The sequence below is a fragment of the Giraffa tippelskirchi genome, chromosome 14 (genome assembly GCF_054371585.1).
Source record: "Giraffa tippelskirchi isolate mGirTip1 chromosome 14, T2T-mGirTip1v1.2.pri, whole genome shotgun sequence".
Classification (NCBI taxonomy): Eukaryota; Metazoa; Chordata; class Mammalia; order Artiodactyla; family Giraffidae; genus Giraffa; species Giraffa tippelskirchi.
This window is the reverse complement of record NC_137288.1, coordinates 49406230-49422128: the sequence shown is the minus strand read 5'-3', so window position 1 is coordinate 49422128 and position 15899 is coordinate 49406230. Positions and strand designations below refer to the sequence as shown.

The 15899-nt window shown below is 48.8% G+C and overlaps 1 protein-coding gene across 11 annotated transcripts in view; it reads left to right on the top strand.

Moving 5' to 3' along the window:
* The first annotated feature begins 2499 nt into the window (after positions 1 to 2499).
* LPIN2 (lipin 2) overlaps positions 2500 to 15899 on the top strand; it is an 84473-nt gene continuing 71073 nt past the window's right edge. For 4 of the 11 annotated variants that reach the window (XR_014074601.1, XR_014074598.1, XM_081561911.1 and 1 more), the window contains exon 1: positions 2500 to 2790. The gene's annotated coding sequence lies outside the window, so the exon portion shown is untranslated. Of the gene's footprint in view, positions 2791 to 2902; positions 3565 to 14236; positions 14680 to 15899 lie in introns of those variants that run through there. The other 7 variants (XR_014074600.1, XM_081561913.1, XM_081561907.1 and 4 more) reach the window with 4 other exon arrangements.

Below are 15899 nucleotides of genomic sequence, written 5' to 3'. Positions count from 1 at the left end.
TTCTGGCTAGAGCGAGGATGGGGGAGTTTCCAGGAGGAAATCGTGCTTAGTAGTATCTTACTCTCTAGGCTTTTAGGGAGGGTCTGAAAGGGTGCACAGAATTTGGCAACCAAATGTTTGTTGGTGATTCTGGCGTGAGTAGCATCAGGGGTGGAGGAGAAGCGAGAGCAAGGCTGTGAAGAGATGAAAAGGTCGAGGCTCTTCTTTCCAGCTTGGCTAGGGAGCCAAGCTGGGAGATATGTTGATGGCCTGGGGGGCAAGAAAGCCGGCTCCTGCTCCTTCCTCTCCCCTACCCCACCGCTTCCAGCTCCCTGAGCCCGCTCACACGGAGGGGTGGTCCAGAGTTGGGGCAGGGGACACCTGGTGGGTGAGGCTCCTCCCACGAAGTGGGAGGGGCTAGGGAGGTGTCCTAGCCCCGAGGGAGGGGCTAGGACACCTGAAGGAAGCGCTTCTTTCCTCCTGCATTCCAGTGGACTCCGAGGGAATGGAGGCTCCCAACACTCTTCTTAGATGTTAGGAGCAGGAAAGTAAGTGTTAGTAACTCAATCATGTCCGAGTCTTTGCGATCCCATGGACTGTAGCTCGCTAGGCTCCATGGAATTCTCCAGGCAAGAATACTGGAGTGAGTTGCCATTCCCTTCTCCAAGGGATCTTCCTGAACCCGGGTCTCCTGCACTGTGGGCAGATTCTTCACCAACTGAGCCACCAGGGAAGTCATGGGCAGGAAGTGAAGGCATATCACGCAACACATATTTCATGAGTCTCTGTTTTGCTTAGGTAGTGGCGTAATGTAGGTAAATATCAGAGAATGAGGAAATGGTAAACGCGTGAACTTGTCATTCAGATAAGGGATCCAATCTCAGGTAGTTTGGAGGGAGGGAGGATGCGTAGGGCTTCCTGAATGATGAAAGGAAGGAAGGAGGCCTGACGGAATAGTTTCTTCCCAAGCTCTTTCCCAAGGTAGTAAGAAATGGCCTCAAAGAAACAGGAAAAATCTAAGAGGGCGGGGGAGAAAAGCAAACAAGGAACAGAATACTCCAGGTCCCACACTAAGCTAAATTAGGCACTTTACTATGTGCCTGTATGCTCAGCTGCTGAGTCCTGACTTTTTGCCACCTCATGGACGGTAGCCTGCCAGGCACCTCTAGTTAATGGGATTTCCCAGGGAAAAATACTTGAGTGGGTTGCCACTTCCTTCTCCAGGAGAGCTTCCCGAGTCGAGGATCAAAGCTGCCTCTACTGCATTGGCAGGCGGGTTCTTTACCATTGAGCCACCAGGGAAGCCCGCTTTAAGTGTAATGGTGTGTGATTCTCAAGACAACCCCAGGAGAAAGACATTCCTGTTCCCATTCTATTAACATAGAAAGTGAGGTTCCAACTATTTTTCTCGCTTTAATTTCATTTCTCCAGAGCAGAGTAAAATACTCTGAAATACAGAGGGAAAGTCCAGCCTTTGTCTTTGAAAATTTTTATCCGCTTGTGAAGCCTGGCACCCAAAAGGGAAACTCTGGAGTCCTTGGGCCAAGGAAACCACCTACGTTTCTGTGGGGCCCCGGTTAAGGATGGGGTGAAGCTTGGCTGAATGCTTGAGAAAGGCAGAAGGAACTTGGAGGAGGAAGTGATTGTCTGGGTTCCTTCTGCAGAGGCCACCCGGGGGCCCTGAGACAGGGAGCTGGTTCCCTGGTCCCAGCCCCGTCAGCCCACACTCGGTCGGTGGGAAGAGACTTGAGCTGCAGCTGGGCTTGGGAGGAGCTTTATTTAAATGCCCTACTTTTCAATATCCTCAAAGCTGTATAAGTTGTCATCCACAGGATGCATACTGAGAAGTTAATGGAATTTGGAAGGAACATATGTACTTTCATTCATAACTTTCAGTAAGGGCATAGGCAGCAAAGAGACAAAAGCCAGTGTGCAACAATAATATCCAGCCCGAACAATCCATTTATTTAAAAGTATATTTTTAAAAGGGGATGTGTAATAGGATGGCGGGGGGTGCGGGGAAGTAATCAAACAGATGTGCTACTGGTGATCGAAAGTGGATTATGAAATACTGATGCCTTCTATCTTTTCTGCCCTTTACTGTGCTCAGTCGCGTGGGACTCTTTTACAACCCCCTGGACTATCCATGGGAGTCTCCAGGCAAGAATACTGAAGTCGGGTGCCACTTCCTTCTCCAGGGGACCTTGCAAATCCAGGGATCAAACTCGTGTCTACCGCGCCTCTTGCACTGGCAGTCGGGTTCTTTACCACTGAGCCACCTGGGAAGCCCCTTTCATATTTACTCTTTCTGGGCAATTGGGCTCTAAGATGCTCACGACGCGCCGCAGGGTTGCCATGGGGACCAGGAGACACTATTACAGAAAGGTAACGTTAGGATGGCCCCACGCCAGCCAGAGGCCGGAGCCCGCCGAGCGCAGGAGCTCGGCGGCGCGCGGGGGCCGCGGGCTGGAGGGCGGTGCGTGGCCGGGAGGGGGCAGCGGAGCGGCGGCGTCACGTGGCGGGGCGGGGCCTGCGAGTCGCCCGCCTGCCCGCCCGCCGCCGCCGCTCCGCCGCCCCGCCGCCGCGTCCCATTCATGAGGGCCGCTCGGCTCGGCTGCGGCCCAGGCGGCTCCCGAGGCAGCGGCGGCGGCGGCGGGCTCCCGGGCCCCGCGCGCGCCCCTGGCCGGCCCCGCCCCCTCGGCCGTCCGCGAGCGCGCCCAGCCCGGCGGGTCCTCGCAGAAGCCGTCCGGCCGCCGCCTGCCCTCCGCCGCCGGCGGGCGCCTGTGCGGGCCGGGAGCGGAGTCGCCGCAGGTAAGCGGGGTTGCGGGGCCGGGTCCTCCCGGCTGTGAGGGGGATGGTGGGGAGGGGCGTTTCCAGCTCGGCTGGAGGCCGAGCCCCCAGCTTGCGCCCCCTGCGGGCGGGCGGGCGGGGAGACGCGGAGAAATTCGGCACCCCCGGCGCGCGAGCGGAGGCTGACTCCGGGCCCCGTCGCCCGGCCCTGCGGCGCTGAGGCGGAGCTGCGGTCCCGGAGACCCTCTGCCGCGCGGGTCCCGGCGAGGGAAGCGCCGCCGGAGGCCGCGTCTCCATCCCGCCCCCGGGCCTGGGGGAGGGGGCTCGGCACGTGATCGCGGCGCGGCCGGGAAGTTGCTGTTATTTCTCTGCGGCCGTTCGTTCTCTTGGCGTCTACGCCTCCGGGCTGTGGACCGGATCCCGAGTGTGAGTAGTTCTCCTGCTCCTCCCAGACCCCCTCCCTGCACACATCCCCGTCTGCGTCGACCGTGTGCAAAGGATGCTGAGGCTTTCTCTCTCGGCTTCTGACCCCGGCGGGTCTCCCATCTTTCCCCTCGCCCGGGTAAATGGAGACTGTTCCCAGTGAATACTGGCATGTGGCCTGGAAGACACACTTAGGAAAACCTTTGCCAGAAAGATCAGCCTTCCTTTCAGAAAGTGCTGGAACTCGGACAGTTCGGAAATGTTAAGAATTAACTTAGCAAACCGCTAGGTTCATTTAAAAATGCACGATTGAAAAAGTGCCTCTTGCCTTGGTGTCAGGCCAGGCCCTATTGAAGCTCTTTGCCCAGTGCGGTGAGTATTACTGGTTATTGAAACTTGGCCTGGCTAGTTCCTAAAGCTTTGACAACACGTAGCCAGTCCTGAGATAGATTTTGAAGTATTTAGAAATTGTTTAGGGGCCCCTGATGACATATATGTTGATATTCTGATGATTGTTCTCAGCTGCGGTAACAGTGGAAAGGGTGGCAGGTACAGCAGAGGCGGGAGCAGCAGGGGAAGGGCCCCCTAGTGCAGCATCCTCTCTGCTGAAGGGGCGGCAGCCTCAGGCCATCCTGGACACGAGTGTGAAAAGGCTCCAGGCCAGGGGTGGAAGGGCAATGGACCGTGTGCGTGGCCGATTCCCTCCAGTTTCAAAGTGAGGTTGGGGGTGATGTGTCCGATTGAAGCACCTCCAGGCCCAGAGGTGGGTGGTGAAGGCCGAAGAATGCTAGAAATGACACTGGTAGGTTCTGTTGTAATTGATGGCGAGGTTGAGAACCAACTAGAGAAGCTTTGTTTTGGAGGAACTGGAAATGGGAGCATTGGAAAGCCATCCAACACTACAGTAAAGACACTGGTGAGAAGCAGATGATTAGGATCAGCTGGGCTCTGTGTGGTTGCTCCGTTGTTCTTGTGGCTTCGAAAGGTGCTCGTCACTGGGGATTGCCACATTTGGGTTACTGACTGCACCCTCTCCTGAGCTAGACTGTGTCCTAGAAGGCTAGACTCTGGTAGCTGCCAGCTCCCAGCGTAAGACTAGCTTCTAGAAGTATCTCCATGGAGGTCTGTAGAATGAAGGTAGGAAGAAGCGGACAGTGTGTCAGTAACAGTGACCTGAGAGCTGGTGGCACTTCCTGAATGAATTCAGCTCTCCTGAATTGTGAGCCCTGGATGCACAGTCCGGGCCGTGACACTCACTGGAGGTGGTAGTGGTGGCTTAGCCGCTCAGTCGTGTCGGACTCTTTGCGACCCCATGGACTATAGCCTCCCAGAGTCCTCTGTCTATGGGGTTTCCCAGGCAAGAATACTGGCGTGGGTTGCCATTTCCTCCTCCAGGGGATCTTCGGGACCCAGGGATCCAACCTATGTCTCCTGAATTGCAGGTGGGTTCTTTACTGCTGAGCCTCCAGGGAAGTCCCCACCCCCCTGGAGGTGGCCAGTGAGCTGATGTGCATTACAGTGAATGTTTTGCAGTGTTTACATATTAACTTGAGCTTAGAGATAGCTTGGTTCTCTGTGTTGGCAGCTATGCTGCTTCATCTATATGCATTTCCTCATAGGTGGCAGCGGTGACACCCAGCTGGAAGCTTCGTCTTGCTAGGAGGTGGATTCAGCTGCCTCCCGTGGGTGCTTAGCAACCTGTCAGCAAGTGCCCCTTCAAACAAGTCTGCCCACCTTTAATTTAAATCCTTTTGATCCGACCCCAGCGGCTGTCACTGTGTGTGTATGTGTGTGCCCACATTTTGAGTTGCCCTTCAAATCACTGGGCAGTGGTTTGGGGCCTTTATTTTGAAAGCCTGTTTTGGTCTGTGTTATTTCTCTTCATTTAGAAGTAAGTTGTTTTCCTTCTGGCTGAGTCCTCTGACTTATCATTTGCCTTCTTTATGATGAAACAACGCACAGGTTGGTATGCAGCACCTTTTGTTGGCAGTGCGTGCATGCTCGGTTGTGTCCGACTCTGTGACTGTATGGACTGTAGCCCACCAGGCTTCTCTGTCCATATGGATTCTCCAGGCAAGAATACTGTAATGGGTTGCCATGCCCTCCTCCAGGGATTCTTTCCGATGCGGGGATCGAACCCACTTCTCTTGTGTCTCGTGTATTGGCAGGCAGAATCCTATATAAATGCTGTCTTACTACAACTTTGAGGATAGTTACTACAGACTGGAGTAGGATGCTTTATGACTTTATCTTAATAATAAAGTATTTAAGTAATTTTGGTGGCTTTGCTGGCTAATAGCGGTGATTTGGGGAATCGACCTTCCCTGCCTTGGGCTTGAGTCTTTGTTTTAGTTACACTCTGTCACTCCAGCTAGACATTTCACATGTGTCCTGTCCTATAGTCCAGGATGAAAGTGGAGAGAGAGTCGCTCGGGATCTCTGTTGAGTCCTTGGCAGCGGGAAGCTGGGTCCAGGTGGTCTGGCCTGCTCTGGAACCCTGGGACTGGGGGATTCGGCTCCCAAGTATTCATTCCCTCTAGAGGGAAGAAGGAAAAGAAAATCCGTTAGGAGATAAATGGTGCTTCGATGCAAGATAAAGTCCTGTAGTGTGACCTTTGGGATTAAATGATGATAAATTATATTGTACAATGTTGTTTGTTCACTGATTATAGTTTAGAACCTTTTTTCCTCTAAAGACTTTGAGTGCTAAATTTCGATGATGCTGTTTGTCAGTTAGACTGGTGTTAAAATTGCTACAAAAAAATGAAGAAAGGAGCCAGAATGCATTCACCTGGTAAAGCGAGGCTCCTTGGCCACAGCATCAGCCCTTTTCCCTGCCTTCATCTCAGGTCCGTACCAGGAGGGTGTGGCCAAACCCCAAGGAGGGGTTTATATGACTGTTAGGTGGAAAGTGAAAGTCGCTTAGTCATGGCCACCTCTTTTCAACCTCATGGACTGTATAGTCCATGGAATTCTCTAGGCCAGAATATTGGAGTGGGTAGCCATTCCCTTCTCCAGGGGATCTTCCCAACCCAGGGATCAAACTTGGGTCTCCTGCATTGCAGGCAGATTCTTTACCAGCTGAGCCACAAGGGAAGCCCAAGAATACTGGAGTGGGTAGCCTATCCCTTCTCCAGCAAATCTTCCCAACCCAGGAACCAAACCAGGGTCTCCTGCATTGCAGACAGATTCTTTACCAACTGAACTGTCAGGGCGGGGGTGGGGGTTAAAGTTATTTTTAGACTATTTATATCAAATATATGATTTGAGAGACTGTATACATGTTCAGGGGCTGGGACTAGAAGATGATCTTTTAAAAAGCCATTTGGAATGTGTGGCCAGTTTTTGTCATGTTTGCTTTTAGAACTTTATTATGCAGTGTTGTGTGTATCTGCAGTGTCCTATATTTTCAACATGAACTATCCAAATAAGACTTCCCTGTTTCTTCTGAGGAGAAGCATTGGCTCCCAGGAAAGCACTGCTCGCCTTGCCCTGGTAGCTGGTGGATTGCCTTTATCTGACTTTCTTGGCATACGTGAACAGTTTAGATAAAGTCTTCCGTCATTAATCTTGTGAACAGTAGCTGAGTCTGTTGCCTTTATTTCATTTCATATCCTTATTTATTTTCTGTACCAATTCCCTTGATTGTTTTGTAATATGTAAGTTTGTCTGAACTGCATCAACTGATTTTTTTTTTCAACCAGGCAGAGTATAAGAATCCGCCTGCAATACGGGAGACCAAGGTTCGATCCCTGTGTCGGGAAGATCCCCTGGAGCAGGGAATGCCAACCCACTCCAGTATTCTTGCCTGGAAATCTCATGGACAGAGGTGCCTCGGGGCCTACAGTCCATGGGGTTGCAGAGAGTTGGACACGACTGAGAGACTGACACTTTGAGAGTATAAGTAAAATTCAGAGTGGTTTGTAAATTCTAAATTGTTTTCAGCCTCTAGCATTTTTTTTTCATCTTTCCTATTCAGGAATATAGAATGGTCCTTCTCACCTGTTTTAGCAAATCTGAATTTCTCCTCTCTCAATTCAATTTCCTCTCAACCATCACCACCTGCCTGAACATTTAATCCTCTAAGACTCAACTTCCCTTGATTAACATCAGCTGCAGGGAGGCACGCCCTTTGCACGTGGTGATACAGTTGCTATTTCGTTTGTTCTAGGCTGCTTTGTGTTTGCTCTCAAGTCATCTATGGCTTTTCTCTAGCTGCTCACCAGGGTCAGAGGAAACAACAACTGTTGCCTTAGTTTTCAGACACTCCCTGTGGCCAGTCTGCCCCCTTTGCTCTGTAAATATTGAACCAGAAGGAGTAGAGGAGAGGTGGACTGTTGGATAGCATAAGAAGCCAGATGTAAAGGCTTGTTGTATTCCAGCGAAAAGACAGTTTGAACAGGGAAGGAACATTTAAACGGGCACCATTGGGGACCGGTCATGGGGACAAGATCTGTAGGTTTACAAGTGTCTGTGAAGGGGGAGAGAGGAAGGGACAGGTCTTCATGGGTTGATGTGTGGAAGGAATCAGATCCAGTGTGCCCAGGTGGAGGTGCATACCTAGTACCTGCAGGGCACCTGTTGTGCTCTCTCCAATTGTCTTGATTTTTAACTTTTTTGGTCATTTGTTAATTAAGTTGTTATATATTTTATGTAACATTACAGGGAGTGCAAAGGAACGTGGATTTGAGAAGTTTAAGAAACGATTAAAGACACTAATATTTCAAAGAGAAGAGGTACCAGTACCTAGGTTTAGAAGTAACTTGGTTTTGGTGAGTATGATTAAGTAATTGTAGATGAAGAGGAGACGCTGAGGGCAGGGAAAACCTCCTTCAGAAACTCTGAAGCTGGGACTAGTGACTCTCTTGCAGGAAGGAAGATGGGTGTGTGGCACCAAGTAACATCTTCAGTGGCTGAATGTCTGCATTTACCTATTTCTGAAACATAATGGAAGGGGTGATATTATCCTGTTTTTCAATCTTTAGTAAGATGTTTTCCAATCTTTACTAAGATGTTTTCCTTTTTATAGAAAAAGGATCATAATTATAAAGAAATTCATTGATTAATCTGGAATTGAAGTCTACCTGAGAGCCTTTCTTCTGCCTCTGAATAAGCAGAGGCAGTGTGCGGTGATCAGGATGGTTCTCATCTCTTCATTTAGTGGTGATGTGAAGTTTTTTGCTCCTGATAAGCTAGGTGTATCCTGCTGTACTAGAGACGTGCGGTTTCATTCATTCTGAAAGGCCCTTGAAAGGTAGAAGCTCTTCAATATAAACTCATCTGTTGACTTTATTGTATGATTTTGTATAGTTATCAACTGGGAGACAGTGAAACCATCAGACAGTTCATGTGAATTAAGTACTCTGAATTGCTGCTCCTGGTATGAAGTGGTACTTCCTCTGATGGGTGGGTCATAGACCTGTGACCCTTGTAAACTGATGTCTTTTCCGAACCAGTGCAAGTCAAGGAGTGCTTGGGCTTAGAGGAGACCCCTAGGGGACATACTTTTTGTTTCAAGATTCTGTGTGAATATACTTTTGCCTCTTCAGGAGTCTATGTGTTATTATGTTTTCCTTTGTAAAACTTCCTAAGAATCTACCCACATATTTCTTTAAAATTTCAACATTTTTGGATGAATTTTGAGTAACATTAATAGCTACAACCAACCCAATGGACATGAACTTGAGCAGACTCTGGGATATAGTGGAGGACAGGAAGCCTGGCGTGCTACAGTCCATGGGGTTGCAAAGAGTCAGACACGACTTGGCGACTGAACAAGAAAAATAAACATCCTTTTACATAAGAACTACACAGAAGCAGGACTTATTTAGGGAAGCATCATTTAAGAGAGAAAGCTCTCCGTTTTATAACTAAAAATGTGTATTAAACCAGTGCTTTTTGAGAAAGAACTGATCTTTTGTTGACCTGGCTCAACCAATTCAAAAAACTTGCCTAAGTAATGTTGTTTGAAAAGTAAAAATTTGGAATTTGGGGGTCTTTAAAAGATAGCTGCTCCATCCACTGAGGCTCTCCATCTGCAAAATGGTGCTGATGTCTACTTTTAGGAACACTCCACGTTTCTAGGAGGTGCTTAATGTTTGTAAGACCTTGTCATCATCATTGCAGTTACATGATTGAACACTTTCTTAGGGCAAGGCGTCGTGGTTCCCACAAATTATCTCAAGAGTCACGACGACTCTGGGAGGTGGAGATAATAGTCCCATTTTCTAGGTAAAGATGGTGAGGCTGGAAGAGCTTTGCCAAAGGCTGGCAGCTGTGCAGAGGGCGGTGCTGTCTTCGCCCCATCACCACCGCTCTGTCCAAGGACTGTAAAAATTCACCTGTGTCTGCTCAACAGGCCGGAGTCGGTTTTCGGGCTTTGTTTTGACTTGATTAGGTAACACTGGAGAACTAATTCTTAACATCAGCGTCTGTCAGTTGCTAGAAGGCTAGTACCTACTGTGTAGGCGCCTTGGGTTTCTCTGAAGCATTTATGTGTGAAAGCCAACGGTGCCAGGACAAGAAGTGCCAGGGAGAGAACCCTGGAGGCCGTGGACCTTGGGCCACGCTGGAATCAGCGGGACTGTGTGCTGCCAAGCCCCTCTGCCTGTCTCCCCCGGCACCAGCACATTGCTGGGCTGAGTCAGGATGGGGTGTTTAAAACATGGCCCCTAAATGCTGGCCGAATATTGTTCTCAGCTGAGTCCCCGAGGATGCTGATTCTGTTTAGTGTCGAGAAGGAGAATTGGGCTCAGTTGGACTTCTGGAGACATCGTTTGTCAGAATCCAAGAAGCTTCGTTCCTCAGGGATCTTCCCGGGTTCTCTGGACTGTCGACTTGAGTGCCCTCTGTGACTCCTCGTTACCTGGAACTGGACTGAGGGTCGCAGCCCCGAGTCCAACATGGCCAAACTGGATGGGGCTTCCAGCTGTCTCCTCCACACCGGAGCCTCTCCCCTCCTGTGGGTGCAGCCGGCTGAGACCCCTAATGCTGTTGAGTTTGAGGGTTTCTTAACTGGTGCTTTCTTCACTGTATCGTTTGACTCAACTTGCCAACTCCATCTGCAGAAAGAATCTCTCTAATGGAGTTTTAATGGTGTTTTCCTTACTGTGAATAAATGAACGATTTGGGATTTATCAGCTCTTCAGTACAGGGGAACTTCCCATTAAACAAATACATTCATAGACCTTCAGGAATTTCCACATTCTTAAATACACTTTTGGCCTTACGTTGGCTCAGTTGTCTCATCTGTAACGTGGAGACAACAATACCTATACAACTGGGCTGGTTCTCAGGGTTCAAGGAGGTTGTGTGTTAAATGTCAGAGCCTCAATCCACCCCAGGACCAAGGCAGGGTGGCGGACTGCGAGCTCTGACTAGACTAGGGCAAAGGGCCAGAAGGCAGCAGAACATCCCCCTTGCCCTGAAGTAGCTTGCAGTCTTGTCGGGGAGTTAAGTCTGCTTCTGTGTGAAGCTGGATGGGGAGGGGTTGAAAGGGAGCCAAGGAAGAATCAGAGAGACCTCTGTGCTTGTATTTTTAGCACGAGAATATGATGTTTGGTTGAAAGATGTTTATATCTCAGAAATATGATTGCTTCCTGTGCTTAAAATTTCTTCCTTGACCCAGAAACTTTAATCTTTATAGTATCAAAATAGGAAATGTGCTTTTGTAAGTCAGCAGTTTTGTATATATTTTATGTACTACGTACATTTACAAATTTAAGCCTTGGGATTTTTGCCGTCATTTTCGCTCTGGCTGTGTGAATCTTGTTGTCCAGGCCTGTAGGGAGAGTCTTGTCTTTGTATCTGCAAAGCAGAGCTGTCTTCTGTATTTGGTATATATATACTGCAGGTGAACGCTTATTTAAAAGAAAATTCTGTTGCTGACTACTTTATAACTAGTCTCTAAGTAGTTGACATTTTTCTGCAAACGTCAATCATTTTCATAAAAAATTTACTTAGATTGTAAAACTATGTGTAGTTTTATTTTCTGCTAGTTGAAAAATACTAATATACCTGTAGTGCTGTGGTAGCTGATCTTTTTTTTTTTTTTCCCAACTGCTGAATGTCATCCTGGTAAAATGCTGGCTGGATCTTTTGCTGATGTCCTTGCCATCAAATGGGAAAGGGCTTCTGTGTAGGGCTTCCCAGGTGGCTCAGATGGTAAAGAATCTGCCTGCAATGTGGGAGACCTGGGTTCAATCCCTTGGTCGGGAAGATCCCCTGGAGAATGGAATGGCTACCCACTCCTGTATTCTTGCCTGGAGAATTCCATGGACAGAGGAGACTGGTGGGATACGTACTCCATGGGGTCACAAAGGGTCGACACGACTGAGAAACTTTTACCTTTTTCTTTCTGTGTTAGGACATTTCCCTACCCCACACAAATCATCTGGATAACATAATAGGAACTCTGCTATATTTAAATTTCCTGGTTCGTTTGTTTGGTCTTGTTAATAAGAAGTACCTAAATCTCAAATGGACCACCAGGGCTGATGCTGAGAGTTGGAAAAGAGCTTCTCATAATTAAAAGCCAAAAACTAAAAAACAAAAAGCCTAATTAAAATAAAAGCCAAACAAAACAAAACCTCACGGTGCTCCTGTGCACTTGGTGTTTCTCTTTTCTCTAGTAGATTGCATTCCGGTAAACAAGATTCTTTTTTATAAGGCTGCATCACATAATCCCACTCCAGTACTCTTGCCTGGAAAATCCCATGGACAGAGGAGCCTGGTAGGCTGCAGTCCATGGGGTTGCTAGGAGTCAGACATGACTGAGCAACTTCCCTTTCACGCATTGGAGAAGGAAATGGCAACCCACTCCAGTGTTCTTGCCTGGAGAACCCCAGGGACGGGGGAGCCTGGTGGGCTGTCGTCTATGGGGTCGCACAGAGTCGGACACAACTGAAGCGACTTAGCAGCAACAGCATCACATAATAAATCTCTCCATCTTAAGACATTTTAAAGTATATGTGAGTGTATATATATATATTTATATGTAGTTTAAAAATTCAAATAGTACTTTGAATACTCTTCCTCACTCTTGATCACTGCTTCCTGGAAGCAACTCCTTTCAACTCTTCTGCCTGTTTCCTGTGGGAAGAGGGTCCGTGTGTGTGTGTGTGTGTGCGCGCGCACACGTGCGTGCTTGCACCTCGATAGCTTGGTTTTCTGATTGGAGGCCTTCTCAAAGAAAGTGACTTCCTGGTGTGCGAGGTGAAGGTTCATCTCCTGTATAACCCTCCTTACACACGTTTCCTTCCATCCTCCCAACATAACTGTATCATAATTTATTTTCTCAATATTTGGTGTTTATGTTTTCATGACTGAATATGGTTCAGAGCCAAGCCTGTGCAAGGATCCTGTTTCTTCACCAGTTCCAGTCTTTGTCTTCTCTGGAGTTAGTTGTTGTGTTGGTGTGTGTGTCAGGCCCGCAGCTTCTGACAGAGCTCTGGACCCCTCACCTGGGTCCCCGTGACCCTCGCCTGCCTCGGCCTCCCGGTGGGCAGGTGCAGGAAGGGCTGCTGGAGGTCAAGGGCCCCTCCCGTCGTGACCGCCTCCCGTGGAGCCGGGAAGTGGGTGCTGCCCCTCCTGTTTGCAGGCACCCGTGGGAACGTTCAGTTTGGAAAATCATGGTTTTGACTCAGAAATTTTCTTGTAGTTGTCGTGGTTTCTGATATCTCTCCACCAAGGAGGGCTTCTGAGCACTTTCTGACTGTGTAATCCTTTTTTTTTTCCTGCATCTATCTTTCATCTTTCAAAAGCATGACGTCTTCCACTTCCTCTAACCATGCTTTTTGTACTTGACAGTTACTCTTCTTGTATTTCTTCCTGTTGACCTGGTGAGTGGATTCCTTTGCTAGGGCTGCCATCACAAAGAGCCACAAATGATGAATTAAACCCAGAAGCGTGCTGTCTCAAACGTTCCGGAGGCCGCAGGTCCGAGGTCGAGGTGCCTGCAGGACTCATTCCTCGAGGGCCGCCTCTCTCGCTTAGGTACCAGCCTCGGCATTTCTTGTGGGCGAGCACCGTGATCTGTGCTCACACCCAGGTGTGTGTGTGTGTGTGTCTCTCTCTGTCCAGGTCTCCCCTTTTCATAAGGGAGCCAGTCATTGGTTTAGGGCCCATCCTGATGACCGCATTTTAATTCAGTTAGCCTCTGTAAAGATCCTGCTTCCAGATAAGGTGGCATTGTGATGTGCTGAGGGTTTGAACATTGACTTACCCTAGGCCACAGTTCAGCCCAGAAGAATGAGTTTCAAGAGGGAATGCTGATCAGGTAACATCCTCTGTGTCAACAGCGTGTCCTGTTATTGTAACCTCTTAAAAGATGCTTTTAGTCACATCTGTCTTCACTGAAGATCAGAAAAACCACTCTCAGGAAGCAGTTTTTCGATTGCACTTGGAGATTTTTGTTCAGACTCTGTGACTGCTAAAATTTCCACTGGTTTCCTGAATGTTTTATAACTTAGCATCTGAGTCACCTCATTTTCTACTCCGGCCTTGATTCTACAGTAATTTGAAGTTTGGCAAAATGCCTAAAGAAAGAGCAGCCGCAGAGTCCTGTGAGAGTAAATCAAAGTCTGTCCCTGCATGCTGCATATTAGGTGACCGCGGTCAGCCGGGTCCTGTGCTCTGTCTGTCTCTCAGGTGTGCCTTTCACCTGAAGTCACCCGCTCCGTTCCTTCCTCCCTGCGCCCTCTGACCTCCTTCATAGTAGTTATCCCGGTCTAGAGTTGTCTTCGTTATCACCTCTCTCCCTCCTTAGCGTTAGAGTATAAGTGCTGTGCGGGCAGGTGTCTGGTCCGCCAAGCTCACTGCTTGATCCCAGCTCAGAATCAAACATTGAACAGCACGTCCAAGTAGATGCTGCTTTTAAACAGATCGATGTGTGAAACAGACTTTATATTCCAACATTACAGACGCTGCTTCGCTGACCCGCTGTTGCTGTGGGGAATCCTCCTCTTTCTCTGTGAAGGAGCTCGTGTTCCCTGGGGCAGGGCGGGGGAGGAGGGGACTCTGGCTGCAGCTGCTCTCTCTGTCCACCAGGAGCCCCGAGAGGGATGGCCCCTCCTGACATGACTAAAAACTCCCCCGGGGCCCCGGTAGGCACAGTGCACAGTCAAGCAGGACGTGAAATTCGAGTCGTGTTTGCACTGGCCTAGCTGGAAGGCCCTTCCAGGTTTCCCTGGCCTTCTGCAGCTGCAGCCTGGGATGCCGGAGTGGGTGGCTGCTCGAGTGGGTGGCTGCCCGGGAGTCCACGACCCTGGCTCCTGGTCGCCACGTGCTGTCTGAGACAGTGCCCAGGTGGTTCCAAAAAGAAGAGGAGGAAGTGGTGAATTTGTGCTTCTTGATCTGAAAGACTTCGCTCTGAGAAACCAGGGACTGCATTCCTGAGAGTTAAACGCATGGAGCCTGCAGCTGTCTGTGTTACAGGAGCTGAGGCCTTCTCCTGGCCACCGTCATGATATCAGTTAACTAAGCTGATGGGTTGGTACTTGTTTTTTTGTTGTTGTTGCGCTGCAAGTCATGAGGAAAACCTTCCTCTCCACTGCAGGAGTCACTGAAAGGTGATTGAGGCAGTGAGAGGCTGGTCTAATTGTTGATGTGGCAGAAGTCACCTTCTAACTAGGGTTGTGGCACTGGAATGCATCGTGGCTCTCTGAAACCAGGTGAGGTCCGTTCCCACACAAGGGCTCGGCAATCTGATGATGGCCAGGGCTGTAGCTTTGACCTCCCTAATACTCCTTTCAATTTAAGTTAGAGAAATACAAGCCTCAAAAATGAACTGTGCATATTCGTGAAGTGTTGAAACTGTCACCTCTCACGCAGTGGTTTACAGTCAGCTTTGGCTTTCCTGGAAAATGTACGGAACTTGGTGCCTGCGGCAAGGTCTCTGAGAGACCAGATGGTGGGGTGGGGAGGTGGAATGTGGTTCTGTTGTTCTGTGGGTGTGTGTGTATCTGTGTGTGTGTGTGTGTGAGAAACTTGTTGCATAGATATGTACGTGCATACCGTGTGTGTGTGTGAGAAACTTGCTGCATAGATATGTGCATACATACTGGGTGTCTGTGTGTGTGAAACTTGCTGCATAGATATGTACGTACATACTGTCCTGGGATGAGAGCAGCCCCCAATGCCCACCGAGGTGGGACTGGTGGATGGTGATCATTGGTGGACATTATTCACGGTGAAAAACACTGGCGTTTAAGTAACAGATGCATATGTTATTAATAAGATCTAAAATTTACCCATAAGCTCTAATTACTTCAAGTTCTTAGTTTTGCATTCCATTACTAATGGCCGATAAGGAATCTGTTCATACTCCTGCAAACAGTGTGTCTGTGAAGGAATGTGAGGAACAGCCCATGCAGTCCAAGGGCAGTATCTGCATGTCAGTGACGCTGTCATTCTGACACATTTGGGAACACCCCATCCTTTTAAAATTGCTTTCAGTCTTGAAATACATCCTTTTGTGCTCAATGGTGGAAGATCTTTACCCTTCAAGGTAGGTTAGGTTTACGGAAATAACCAGAAGTCATTCAGAGCAAACCTGGTGGATGAGGCAAGTGAGAGAAATGAACCACAGCTACTTTTGTACTGTTTAAGAGTTGTGACTGTGTAGTAGTGATACTGGCTTTTTATCCTGTGTAACACCTAAATTTAAAGAAGAAAAAATTAATAACGTGCTGGACAGTGGTATGAAAATA